Source organism: Phalangium opilio, unplaced genomic scaffold (assembly GCF_054372755.1).
Source record: "Phalangium opilio isolate 3A_F unplaced genomic scaffold, DU_Popi_V2 ptg000041l_1, whole genome shotgun sequence".
NCBI classification, from domain to species: Eukaryota; Metazoa; Arthropoda; class Arachnida; order Opiliones; family Phalangiidae; genus Phalangium; species Phalangium opilio.
Genome location: NW_028324165.1, coordinates 3713226 through 3727921, shown reverse-complemented (window position 1 = coordinate 3727921; position 14696 = coordinate 3713226).

Here is a 14696-nt window from a genome sequence, read left to right as displayed (position 1 = left end):
GCATTTATAGAATGTTGAACTTCTGAAGTTTGATTAAGAACAATTAAGTCTAAGTATTTTATTTTAATTAATTTATAAATCATGGTAAAACCGTTACATATATTACACTGTTTGCATAGCATTTTGTTCAGCCTTTATCGGGTTTGTGGCGCATAGGATAACGCGTCTGCCTCTGGAGCAGAAGATTGCAGGTTCGAGTCCTGGCAAGATCGGTGTTTATTTTTACAGATCTTTTATTCAACATAAATGAAATAATCCTATAAATACTATGCTTGGATAATTTTATTGTTATGAAGTACGGGCTTGTGGCGTAATGGATAACGCGTTTGCATTCGAAGCAAAACATTGCAGGTTCGAGTCTTGGAAAGCTCGTTGTCTATTTTTGATGAAGAATCTTAGGAAATTCTTAAATAACAAACTTTCAATGAAATGTGCGCGTGCTGGCGCGTGGTTTAGAAATAACTTTTTTTTTTAAATCTATACAAAAAGGTCAACTAAACTTAATTGAGTCACCAACCGCCTTTTTATATGACATAAGTTACCACCCGCCTATCTATGGTGAATTAATTTACACTCCCCTGCCAAATAATTTAAAATTTTAATCTTTCCCATAAAATAATGAGAGGCACTTGGAGTGAGCCAATATGCTCACGAACATCTTACTGGAACATCGAATTAATGAAGTTTGACAAGCATATTATTATTTTTATAATGGATTAATACAAATTAAGGCTGAAGGAACAGATATTATATAAAAAAGACTTGGTTTGCCCAAGCCTTAAAAACAAAACGATAAGAGTTTTTCCAGTTGTCTGAAGCGCGGATATTATTTTTTTTCTATTGAATTTTAAGGACAATCCGTATTTTACTACTCTTTAGAATTTAATTCAATCGCCTGATTTTACTGCTAATGGATTAGTTTCCTATAAATTAATTGAAATAAAAAATTACTTATCTCAGATTTTTCAACAACAATTCCATTTTCCTGATACTTTTTATCATGCATTTATTATTTTGAGGGATATCGTGTAAATTTAATCAAATTGACTCTTTTTTTTAAATTTCCGAGAATTTTCCTTTCAAAAGGTTTTAAACACATCAAGTTTTCATAATGTTGTCAACTAAATAGCAACTCAACCAACACTTCTAAAATCTTCCCCACAAGTACTGATATACACAGTTCAATAATTGTGACTGTGCTGAAAGAGGAAACGAACCCCTTTATCAAATATAAGAAAGGTGATAACAGCCCCCTTTTGTATTCGAAAAGACCGCATATAATACATTATTAATGAGAGTATTATTTGAAAATTAAAGTACGTTCTTCATTGAAAAGAGAAAATTTCATGATAAAATGTTTCCGGAAAATGGAATTGTTGTTGAAAAATCTGAGATAAGTAATTTTTTATTTCAATTAATTTATAGGAAACTAATCCATTAGCAGTAAAATCAGGCGATTGAATTAAATTCTAAAGAGTAGTAAAATACGGATTGTCCTTAAAATTCAATAGAAAAAAAATAATATCCGCGCTTCAGACAACTGGAAAAACTCTTATCGTTTTGTTTTTAAGGCTTGGGCAAACCAAGTCTTTTTTATATAATTTGAACTGTAGAGGAAATAATAAAATGCCCTCTTTCCGAAGGGTCTTTGCTCATTTCTTATTATCGCTGGTACTACTAATTTCGACCAAAACTATTTTAACAAAGAGGGGGTGCCAGAACGCAATAAATAAATTGGTAACTTTTCTTTACGCGGCGTTATCTAGCATTTGATTCACTGAAAATCCGTTGTTAATGGTGAGAGCAAAGAGAAGCTTAAAATACGGCCGTTCGATTTTTGAGCCAAGGTTTCTTCTCCATTTAAGTTGATGTTCATCCCATCTATTTTATATGCTCGTTTATTCATCAGCTAACGGTTTTGATCAACAATGCTTCTTTCCATAAACACACTGTTTTCGGTCGCCTCAGTATTACATTTTAATGAAGTTCCCTTGAATGTTACTGTATTAGTGTATTTTCGATACTAAATAAATGATATATGAAGTTTTCATATTTTGTATAATTATAATCGTTAGGGGTAAGATTACAGGAACTGTCTAACCTCCACTTGGCTAAACTTACGACAAATGTTCGCGCATCTATTCTTATCATGCTTTTAAATGATTCATAGCTATTATGATCCTCGTATTTTTGTAATTAAATCAGTCCTACATACTTTAGAATTAGTCTCATCGCGCAGTAAGTTCGAATGAACCTATTTTAAAACGATTCAACGAAAATTAATTTGCGAACAATGAAAAGTTGAAAGTACAACCTTTCGGATTTCCATTTATTTAAGTTAATCTTCATCCCCTTTTTGTTGATATGCTCGTTTACTCTAGGCTAACGCCTCAGTTGATCAACTCACCTTTTTTCTGCATTTTCGTGCGCATTACCTTTTTTTATGAAATTCGCTTGAATGGAATTGTATTTTTGATACTAAATTTGTGTTTTTTATATTTTCTGTAGGTAAATTCCAGAAGAAACGTATAACGGGGACCAAATATTCAACTGAATATGAAAGGGGTCTACAACGTCGCGTTAGAAAGGGTAGCGAAGAAAAACGCTTCAAATGTTATCAGTGTGAATATAAATGTACACACAAGAGTAATTTGATCAGACACGAACGCACGCATAGTGGTGAAAAACGCTTCAAATGTGATCAGTGTGACTATGCCAGCACAATGAAGTATAATTTGATCATCCATCAACGCGTTCATAGTGGTGAAAAACCCTTCAAATGTGATCGGTGTGATTATGCTAGCACAATGAAGTATAATTTGATCATCCATCAACGCATTCATAGCGGTGAAAAACCCTTCAAATGTGATCAGTGTGACTATGCCAGCACTAACAAGAGTGGTTTAATCATACATCAACGCATTCACAGTGGAGAAAAACCCTTCAAATGTGATCAGTGTGACTATGCTAGTAATCGTAAGAATCTTTTAATCGCGCATTATCACACTCACAGTGGTGAAAAACCCTTCAAATGTGATCAGTGTGACTATGGATGCACTCAGAAGAGTAATTTGATCCTACACAAACGCATTCACAGTGGTGAAAAACCCTTCAAATGTGATCAGTGCGACTATAAAGTTACGCAGAAGAGTAAGCTGAACGTACATAAACGTAGAAGACACATGCATGAATAGATGGATTTACATTTTAAATGTGTTGGACAAAAACCGTATTTCATCCTCTTCGTAAATGAATGGGCCAAAACTCTGTCGCCATTTTCAGAACTAATTTGAATTGAACTGAGTTTCATTTTCAAATCCTACAAAACAACATAACAGTAATGTTACTTTTCATAGTTAAACAAGATTAACGTTAAAGGGAGATATATACACACAATTTTTTAAAATACAATTTTTGTTAATTTAGCGTTATTTAGATTTAAGACAAAATCTGAGTTTAAAAATACTCATATATTTTGTGCAAATGAAAAGTTAATTCACGAAAATAGATCATTACTGGTATTTGTATTAACAATTTTAAAGTAGCTACATGTAAAGCGAGTCTTTTTCCTTTCGAACAAGTCTATTTTCAGTAACGTGACTTGTTTTGCATTCTTTTTATGGGATTTAATATGAATTTGTTCCAGTTGCCTATGTAAAATGTTTTGTAGTCACGGAGAATTTTGCGCGATAATTGAAAATATTTTTTTAATAATATTTTACAATCTATTTGAAAAGTTACAAACTTATTTAAAAAACTCAAGTTCAGGTAAGTTAATCTGTTTCTAATTGTTGAAGCCTGTGGTCATTTAAGATATTAATGTAATCGTATTGTCAGCGTTTTAAAAACCTTTCATATACGATTTGAACGAATTGTCAGTAATAGACCCGTTTCAAAAAGGGCGAGGGGCAAAGTAAAGTATGCTTCACATAGGGTTACTGGTTACAACGGAAAATCAGAAAGGTAAAAGAGATAGAAGGTGGAAAACATAGAGTAAAGATAAAATATTAAGTCCCGCCTCCGTTTCCACCCTCCACCCACCCATGAGGGGGATTGTCCACTATCACGCGCGCACCGGACGCCTTTTTAGGCCTTATTATAGTAAATACCTTCTTGGTTCTATACCCAAAAAGAATTATTGGCTTACCTTTATACTATATTTCGAAAAAATGAAGTCGTTGTGTAAATAACGTTTTTATTATACAGTTAAATAATATCACGATAATAAGATGCTGACAGTGTTATCATCGCTAAGTTTATCCAGTTGTCTTATATTAATTTAAGACTTGGAAAGAACTATTTCACAATGTGTTAATTGCGCACCGTGTTTTCATTTTCGTTTCACACTTTGCTGTTCTTGACAACTGTAGTAGATGCTCACTAAGAAAAAGTTTTCGTTCATGAGAAAATTGCAAAAGCCTATCGTTACGGATTATCCTAAAACATCAACCCAGAGACAGTAGGCTATCTACCCTTGGTTGGCCTTCTTTGACTACTCGTCGGTCTTACCTCGACCTAATCAGTTTATTCAAAATCCTAAATTGTCCCGACCAAAGATTCTTTTCCGCTGCTCCCTCGTCTATCCCCACCCGTGGTCACCATAGAAAATTATTTCGTCAACAGGCCCGTAAAAATCAACTGAAGCACTCTTTTTTCCATCGGTTGGTCCCCATCTGGAATTCCCTACCCCCTGAGATTATCTCCCTAAAATCACTTTTGCAATTTAAAACCAAACTTAAACAACACTTAAACCTTTAATTAACTCCCCTCACAATTTTCAACCTAAGAAATCGCAGCTGTAAGGCTTCATTCAGCCCTAGCTCGTATTCCCCCTCAGGAGCAAAAAAAAAAAAAAATCACCGGACAGGCTATATCGTATTATAAAATTGTGAAATGTAACTAGCCTAACGTCTAAACGGGAAACTGGTAGTAATACGATGTTAGTGTTAGTTATTTATGAAACCTTCACGACAATATTTAACGTAACCCTTTTTCTAAACTATAATTAACAGTAATTATATCTTCGCTATTAAAGAATATTTTTTCCATAATAATTGATTAATCATAATTAGCGTCTTTCCTTACTTTAACTTCGTGATCACTTCTTGTTCTAGTTGTTTTCGGCAGAAACAGGAGAGACAGCAAAATTGTCGCTAAGCTCAACTTTACCGTTGAATTCATGGTTGTGTTTTTTCACTTCTTAGTAGGTGTTATCATGCACCTACAGAGGTTTAATGGCAGAACATGGCTGTTCATATTGTCACGTACATTTTATTATACCTTTATTATGGGGAAGTTTGCATTCTGTATTACGCAAGTGTCTAACGTGGGATCAAGTTTGAATCTTCCACGTTCTCAACGCATGTATTAGATTTGATAAGGTCAAATCTTTGGAAACCGCTGTTTCGATTCGGACATCGATTATTGTTTCTGAACTTGTTCTGTTTGCCTTTGTGTCTTTTTAAGCCTAAGCATAACCTGTTATATCAATTGCCTTTGGATAGTGAAATGTTTGTGATGCGAGTTGTTTGATATCGTATGAAGTTTTAATTTATTTCCTTTCTGTAGGAAAATCCAAGAAAAAATGTTCAACTCGATACAAATGTTCACCTGAAAATGAAAGGGAGCTTGAACTTGACATTCGAAAGGATATCAAAGAAAAACGCTTCAAATGTGATCAGTGTGACTATGCTAGTACGCGGAAGGATGATTTGATCAGACATCAACGCATTCACAGTGGTGAAACACCCTTCAAGTGTTAACAGTGTGACTATGGTAGCAAGAACAAGAGTAATTTGATCAAACACAAACGCATTCACAGCGGCGAAAGACCCTTCAAATGTGATCAGTGTGATTATGCCTTCACGCAGAAAATTAATTTGATCACACATCAACTCATTCACAGTGGTGACAAACCCTTCAAATGTGATCAGTGTGACTATGCAGGTGCGCGGAAGGATGATTTGACCAGACATCAATGCATTCACACTGGTGAAAACCCTTTAAAAGCGATCAGTGTGATTATTCTTACACACGGAATAGTGATTTGTTCAGACATCAACGCATTCAAAGTGGTGAAAAACTATTTATATTTGATTAGGCCCTCATTCAGCCTCGAACAGCGTGGGAAATAAGGCGGTGGGCGCCGGTGGCACAGGGCAAATGACCAGTTTAAAAATTGCCTGGACCAGTTTAAAAATTGCCTGGACCAGTTTAAAAATTAAATCGGAGGGGGTCAGTGGTCCACGGGACCACTAAGAAAATTCAAGGGTAGCCAGAGTCCTACCATTATCTCTCAACTATTTCAATTACCCACTTCTTTAGTTTAGCAAACTAAACACTGGCCCAATGTCCAGTTTTAAAAAATCCTTATTTCCCACCATGGCCTCGAACCACTCAGCATGGCTGACGGAAATACGTCACTAGTCGATTCGTTAATCACGTGTTTTAATTATAGTCAATGATTGAGACAGAAATTATGTTTAAAATGATAATTAGGGTTAAGAAAAAGAACCTTGGATTGTTTATATTGTTCGTCGTTATAAGTGCGGCGTTTTACTTCACTCGCGGTCGTGATTACGTCATGATGAAATTTCAACCAATGACCGAAGAGGATGATTTTGAATCTGATGATGTGGTTTTTTTTTTTCATTATTTCGTCGAGCTAGGGTCACAAGGGATCATACAGCTCCAATACTATATACATATACATATACATAGATAGTTACATAGTCACAAGGGATCACACAGCTCCAATACTATATACATATACATAGATAGTTATATAAAAATGTGTCTGAGGGTTAGATAGTTATATAATTATATTATAATTTATTATTCTATGGAGAATGATGATGATTATTTGCCTGTAAATTTTCCCACGGAAATTATTGAATATGAAGAAGAATTTAAAGTTCAAAAGGATGTTTTGTATCAGGTGATTTTGGAGTCAGTTTAATGACGTGGAATATTTTGAATTATACGAATATGTACGCGTTCGACTAGTGTATTTAATCAGAATTAGTAAAATAATAAATTGAGTTAAACACCTTTATAATACGAAAAATTAAATTTCGTAATAAAATTAATGAACTTCTTAACGTTACATGTTTGCTTGTTATTTATGTACAGTCAATTAAGCCTTATACACAGTGGTGGGCATTTCGTGATTTCTTCTTGTGACTTCTTTTCTCTTTCTTCGCCGTGGAGGGTTGTACCGATTAGCCACGCTTTACCTTCTCAGAAGCTTTTTTAAAAATTGTCTCCAATCCCTTCCATATATAAGAGTTACAGAGTTACGAGAAAACAATAGGTAGAATAATTCGGAGAGGCAGAATGTCTAGGGTTAGAAGGTGTCTTCGCTCTTCAGTTCTCGATAGGCCTGACATTCAGCGTAGTCGGTGAACACATTGAACATCTGATGATACTAATAGATTACACATAATCTTTCAAAGCACTATCCTTGAAAGCGCTAAAACGATTACACTCAGCTCGTAATAGGTATTAAAGGAACCAGTGAGTGGTTAGCTCCTCGTCACTAGTATAGCTTTTTAATCCTTAGAAGAAACGATTTCCTTCTACGAAACAGAAGGTGCTTGCTTCTGGTGGAGAGCTTACCTTCTTTAGAAGGAAACACGACAATGCTTGGCGGGAAGTTTTGTAGATTAAATAGTACCTTCAATTATCGACCTTCTTTTTAAAACTGAGTCAACCTGGTTAGGTTATGTTAATGTTATCTCAGTTTAAATGGTTTAAAGTTATAGAAGGTTGACGAGAGAAGTTCTTACTTCATGTTCCAGAAAAACGGGCATTTTACCATTGGTCGCTCATGGAGGGCTAGTATGGAGCAATAATTCCAGACGAACGGTTTGTTTGGAATCAGGGTTTCACAATGTCGTTGCTTCATGCCAGGGCCCATTATCGACCAATTTAAAACTTCATAAGAAGGGTGAACTTTGTAAATAGGCTACTAAAGATGAATGTTACGCACGGTCTGCATTTTCATTTATTTCAATTAGCCTCAATTTAACGTATAAACATTTGGTTTCCTCAGGCACATAACTGGATCTTATCTCTGTTTTACCAGCAATTAATTGACACTAGTTTTCAAAAATTATTAAAGGGATTTGTAGAGGCTAACGAATGTTGCTTATGCTTCCTTCCATGGCAGCCAAAGTTACTTTAACGGGACGACAGTTTGGTACTTAATTGAAATGATTTGTGATTGTCATTAATGTCGATTTCCTTCCAATTACATGAGATAAGACAACGATACTTGAGCTCAAAGATTATGTAGGATCCAGCGTAGCCTGAACTGCATAGCCTATTACTGTGGCCATGGCGTTTTGAATCACGTTGTATAAATCTAGCTCGATAGACAGTATACGCTAAATGCAAGTGAATATTCTTTCTTTATTCGGTGCAATCTTGTCAGGCCCCTCCCATTTCGTTTCTCTAGTGCCGCAATTTAAATCTTCCATATTCTCATTCTTCCTGATAACACGGCTTACGTGTTGTAATTTGCAATTTAGGTATTGTCAACTTTCCCCGACCCGTTTTCCCACTTACATAAATATCACAAAACATATTACCAGGACAACTTTATTTAGATTAATAGGACATCTGCGGAACCCTAACCTAAGCTCCGTCAAATTATATAGCTTGTCTATGTTTTCCACATCAGGAAATGTAACAAGATTACAAACACCTTAATTCAATGGTTCATTGTCTAATGTTTAATCCAATGTCAGAAATACATGTTATTATTATTGGTTCAAATTATACAAACGAAGGAAATGAGAAGCAAGATTATAAATATACATTTGGGCTTATTTATCATTAATGTCCTTATACTCTCTATAAATAAGGATTTGAGCAACGTGCTTTAGTGAAAGTGAACTTCTTCTTGCCCTCAATATAAATCCAGCAATTGAAAATAATCTTTCAACATCTGCCGATGTAGCAGGAACAGCCAAGTATCGTTTGGCGAGCGAAGCGAGGATGGGGAACTCGCGTTCTTTGGTTCTCCAATAACTCAGAGCCACATCAGGCTGATTCGACCTGGGTTCCATCTTGTACAAGTGGATTTCATTTAATGGGGACCTCGGAGCATCAGTACCAATGGGCAAGCCTAAAGAGCTGAACGGGCAATAGGGTTCATCGGGAATTGAAGAACCAGATATGTTGATTTCGGGTTCTCGGACTCTTTCTTTTAAAACAGCTTCTTTGAAGACCGTTTCTGCCCTTATTCTCGAGGGACATTTATATTTTGGATACTTTTCCACCCATTTTGGAACAGTATATTCACCTGAAACATTAAAAACAAATGACACATATTTAACTGAAATTAAACCATAGACAAGTCCATAAACAACAGACAGAGAAACATGCCCATAGGCGCACGCTGGTCATTAGAGGGAAATTTCCCCTGAGCGCATGCTCCTCTGTTACCAATTTATGAAATAAGTTAAATTACAGCCGAGAAATACACAAGAACGCCCAAAACGAATCAACTAAATGTTGAAATTCGATTTGTTGAAGATTCTTGTAATTATAACCTAGGTTTAGTTTATTACATGGAACTTACTGTCAAAGAGCACGAACTTTATGTTTGGGTCAAGCAGAGAAGCAAGTATATAGGTGGGATCATCAAGTGTTTTGTAGAATCTTGTTTCTAAATTTCCCAACAAGTCGCTTTGCAACTTCGCAAATTTTTTGCTCTTAACTTCGTATGTTTTTTTAAAAATGGTTATCAATTCCCCAATAACTCTTGAAGAAATTATCCCAGATTTCTGGAAGAAATCAGTTGAAATCAGTTCCGGTTTTAAGAGGTCGCAAAAGTTCTACTACTTCCTTAGCGTCTTCTACATCTTCATGCGTAGGCAAGTCAAAAGCTATTTTGACTTTATCTTTCCTTGCTTTAGAAAAAGCATTCAACATGCCCTCAAGCATATTATCCTGAAAATACATTTACATAAACTACATTGAAAGTGATAATGAAATGGGAGAACTTTTAAAACTATTGAGGGTGTTTTGGAAGCAGTCCGACACAAATTAATTGGTGTGTTCGGTGGCTCAACCTGAGTGGAAATTGAAAGAACATGGGGTCTACAACGTTTTGTTACGGAGATATGGAACCCCAAACATTAGCCGAGAAAAGCTAATGCAAATTCCATTTAATGCATTTCTTCTAGAAAGGTTCTAAAACATTCTTAGATCGAAGGTTTCTGTTATTGCCGAATAATTCTACCAAGATGCTTTTAAGAGCAATCCTTATTTCTCCTCATTTCTGGCTATTTTACCGGTTTTTGAGTTCCATAACTGCGTAGACCCAATAGTCTTTGACAATTTCCACTCAATTGGACCGAAAGAACACGGGCCATAATTTACCATGTACCTTTGAAAAACACCCTGAATAAAGGGTGACCCGATACGCTAGGTTGTCAATTGGGGGGGGGGGTAATCTACGTGTGGTACTTGTTCAAAATGCCTAAGGACTTAATTACTTATCTGTACCGGTTTCCGAGTTACGGAACAGATGAGATGGTGCCATTGAGCAGTAGTACTACATTACGATTCAATTATTCAGACAGACTTCTTGAAAATAAGCCCGCCGAGTTATAGTTCACGTTTAGAGTGCTACACGTTTATCGGTCAATTACTTAAACTCTTTACCGTTTGAACTACAAAGACGGGAGTTTCCAAAAATTAAATTACGTTTAAATAACAAACTATTGCAGCAAGAATGGAGCTCAAATGTTTCTTGAACTTAATGACCTCATACCTCGGAACCCGATCCAGAAATGTAATTATGTCATTGGACATTTATGACAAGCACCACGCATAGAATAACGCCCCAAATGTATGACCTAGGGTACCGGGTCACCCTGCATATGTATAATTATTGTGTGATGTTAATGATTTACAAGTTTTTAGGATCAGTCGAAATGATTGTCTTGTGCCTCATTATCACTTAATGGCTACAAAGTATACATATTCTAGGAACAGTATGTCCTTTTCTCTGCTATGGTTGTTTTAACTAACCATTGTAAATCGCTCTAGAGCGAAAAATAAAGCTGACCATCTTACTCCTCCGGCTTGTTTAAGGTCTATGCCATTGGTTTTGGACTTAAGTTCATCAGTCCACTTCGCAGAACGCCGGAAGAAGTTAATCCATGCTTGCAAACGACTTAACAAGGGTTTGGCTACTTCATCGGTTTTGATTGAATCGTTAATGGCTAGCTGTAGCGTATGAGCAACACAGTATTTACGTTCCCAAGCAGTCGTTCTGACTATAGGCTCAAAGTCCTTTAAATCGTCTATGTTTTCAGCAATTAAATGTTTATCTGGCGATTTCTCGGATAATTTTGTGAATCCAAAACGTGCTGCCATCTCACCCCAAGCTGCAAGATAAATAAAGGACAAGTACAATTTATTGTAGAAGACTCGAAGCTGCTGACATTCTTCGTATTTCAAATTATTTATTGCGCGGCACTACTCAAGTAATTAACTTTACCTTCGTCAAGTACTACTTTTTCTGATGAATCCTGAGAATCCACATCATCTTCATGTATAAGCCAAGGTTCGTGGAAAACCTCGAACATGTTTAAGGCTTTTGTGATATTCGCTGCATTGTCTGCACAGATACACGAAACCTAAAACTTTCATTGTTAGTTCCATTAAACAACTACACATTGTATTAGTTATACTTGAGATGGTTCAATTCCAACTTCAGCCAACTCTTCTAGTATCTTGGCGTAGATAGCTTCACCAGAGTGCTTACCCGGAAAGTGTGAGAAGGAAACCAAAATATTGTTCATTTGCCATTTGTTACATATGTATTGGCATCTGATGCCCAAAACCGATTGGCGTTGTCGGCTACTCCATACATCTAATGTTATGTGTAGGGTTTTTTCTTGAATCCCAGAAAGAAGAGACTAAACATTAACCTAATGTTAGAAATGGATTTCAAATTCAAAGGCCTCAAATAATGCTGACTTTAATTTTGGGCTTCAATTCATTTACAATATCTCCCAAATCACGTACGACCGTACGACGACACTGGACATTAATGTGCGGTGCAACAGTGCCCATAAACCGGCGCCATCCATCACTGTCGACAAGGTTAAATGGCAGAGCGGCACTGCAAATAAGGTCCACAATGCCCATTTTGTAGGAAGTTTGCGCGGTGTCACTTAATTTAACTTTCTTAGTTTTCTTCCTTCCAAAATCAGGTAGCAAATCGTCTTGAGGTCTCTTCTCAGGAATGGGTTTTAAAAATTTGTCCGGATGTTTTTGCTGATAAATAATTGAATTTGAACTAAATCAGGTGGTTAAAGGTGAATTCCGGAGGAATCGTGCACCCGTTGCATACCCTCCCGCCCATGGTAAATCTAGCATCATTGACGCAGCAATAAGACTATCCATTATTAAACGGCATATTCTGGGGGACTGGGTGAATGTCTGTGACGTTCCTCCCACAAAATTGATAAAACAACCAACCATCGAGCACGAACGTATACGCCAAGCGGTACGACAAGGCCACGTCCAAATGTTTCCTTCCACATTCGCTCGTGATTGCTCTCTTTATCGTCGAGGCGTTACGTTCGCACCGTCAGGGACATTGACCAGCGAGGTCTGGTACAGTTTGCTAGAAAACCCAGTGGGAGCAAAGTTTCACCGTATGAACGGGCGGATTTGCATGGAATTGGGACCTTGGCATAAACGAGACATTTTCTCACCATGCAACCATAAAAAGTAAAATACAAACAAATGTAAACATCTGCCTTCCACTGTACAAAAACGTTTTACACTACCTAGTGTGTAAGTGGAAAGACTAGAACGGACGAGACAGCGTAAGCCTGTGGGCCTCAAATTAGCATGATACCTCTCTCCACCACAAATCGCCACCTCAATTTACATCCCCTTTACACAAGTACCAAAATTACCTCTGATAAGCAAAACACGGCCGTTGATACTTTCTTCCAAAACCAAAAGAGGTGGACTATGTTACTCGATTTTAACTTTAAATTCTCCCGTTTTGAGGGACATATTCAGACATCCTCTAAAGATATCTCGTAGGCCTTGAACCGGTGTAATTGTGTTACTTATGCCTTATTTTCTAGTATGCATGAGAACCACGATACAATATGCCTTACGATGAGACCTGATTAGACTAGTAATTAGTTATATATACCAAAATATGCCGCTCAAAATTGTTGGCAGAATCCGACTGAAGACATTTCGCACAGTACTTGCAACTGAGCACCACTTTCTTTGAAGGTTTTGGTAAACTGTGCTTATAAACAAAGTGATCCTGAATGTTCTTTTTACCAAACTTTCCTGACAAAAATTTGTTTAGAAAATCGTCGTCATTAAGCTCAGCATTGTAATTAGATGGTCTTTCGCTCCTTTGCGACGAACAAGGTGTCGCGTGACCTACGTCACAACTACAGTCCGCTGATAGCAAGGAATCTGTTAAGCTAGGCATGAAATCAAATATTAGGTGTTTAAATGTTAAACAGCGGTATACCCGGTTTCACTCAAGACATAAATTTAATGATATCGCCATATGGCTTATTGAGAGAACCGGACACGCTGAGTCGTATGCCATAAAGTAACACATCGCAGGAATCAACTTAATGTCCCTCAGTTCCGACTGAAACCGAGTATAGACCTCGGTATAGACACATTTAAATGGAATAAGGCATATTTAACATAACATCTACGACACTTGACGAATTTCGTTTCACTACAACACGCAGCTCTAGAATTCGGTTTCATAAAACCATAAATGTTACGTATAGATAGAAGGGTTTTGGAATCACTATCATCGTGCAACACTTGTAGTTTTACAGGAGGGTCCCTTTTCAATGCACAGACGGCTGGTGGTTAGCCCTATGCTACAGAGTACCTTCAGCAAGTTGCGATTGAAAAGGAACACCAGGTAACACCGGTAAGGAGATCTAATTTAACAAGTCGGGAGAATTCCCTCACCCTAAGAGGCAACGCAAGACAGAACCCGAGATCACTATATGTATGATATGGGAGGCTATCAAATCAGGCCACCTCTAGCGGTGCATCTTGGCGGCGTGACCTTATGCCCTTCTTTCTCTGGATGCATTTTTACAATCGGACTATTACATATAATATCCTGATAATACGAATAGCCGATTAAACTTACAGGTTTTGACAATCCTGTGAGTCTTGAGACATTGATGGAATAATATAATTATTCTTTGATTAACACACAAAAACGTCGAATCTCAGATGAATAAAGTTTAATGGAAACGTACGTGTACCCATGTCTTGTGTATTCACTATATTATGTAAGACTAATTCACCGTGAAAGCCGCCTGTTGTTCATTTCCAGAAATTCGATTACTTTTTTGGGCCACTTGAAGGTTTTTAAACTCTTATCGCTGATAGCTCCGTTAAGTTCTAAATTACAATCAAATGGAAACCACCCAAGACCCCTTTTGTACGTTATCCGTTTTTTTATTTATAAGTTTTTAAGGTCGTAACCTATTTCCTTGACATTGAACTCACAACAACAATAAAAAGGTCTCTTCTTGACCAATGCGAATTCACCCCCCCCCCCTTCAAAAATATCCCTTTTTGGCATTGCCTATTCACCCACCCACCGGGAAGATCCATTCTTCGGCAATGAATACTCCCCCACGCACTAAAAAATTTCC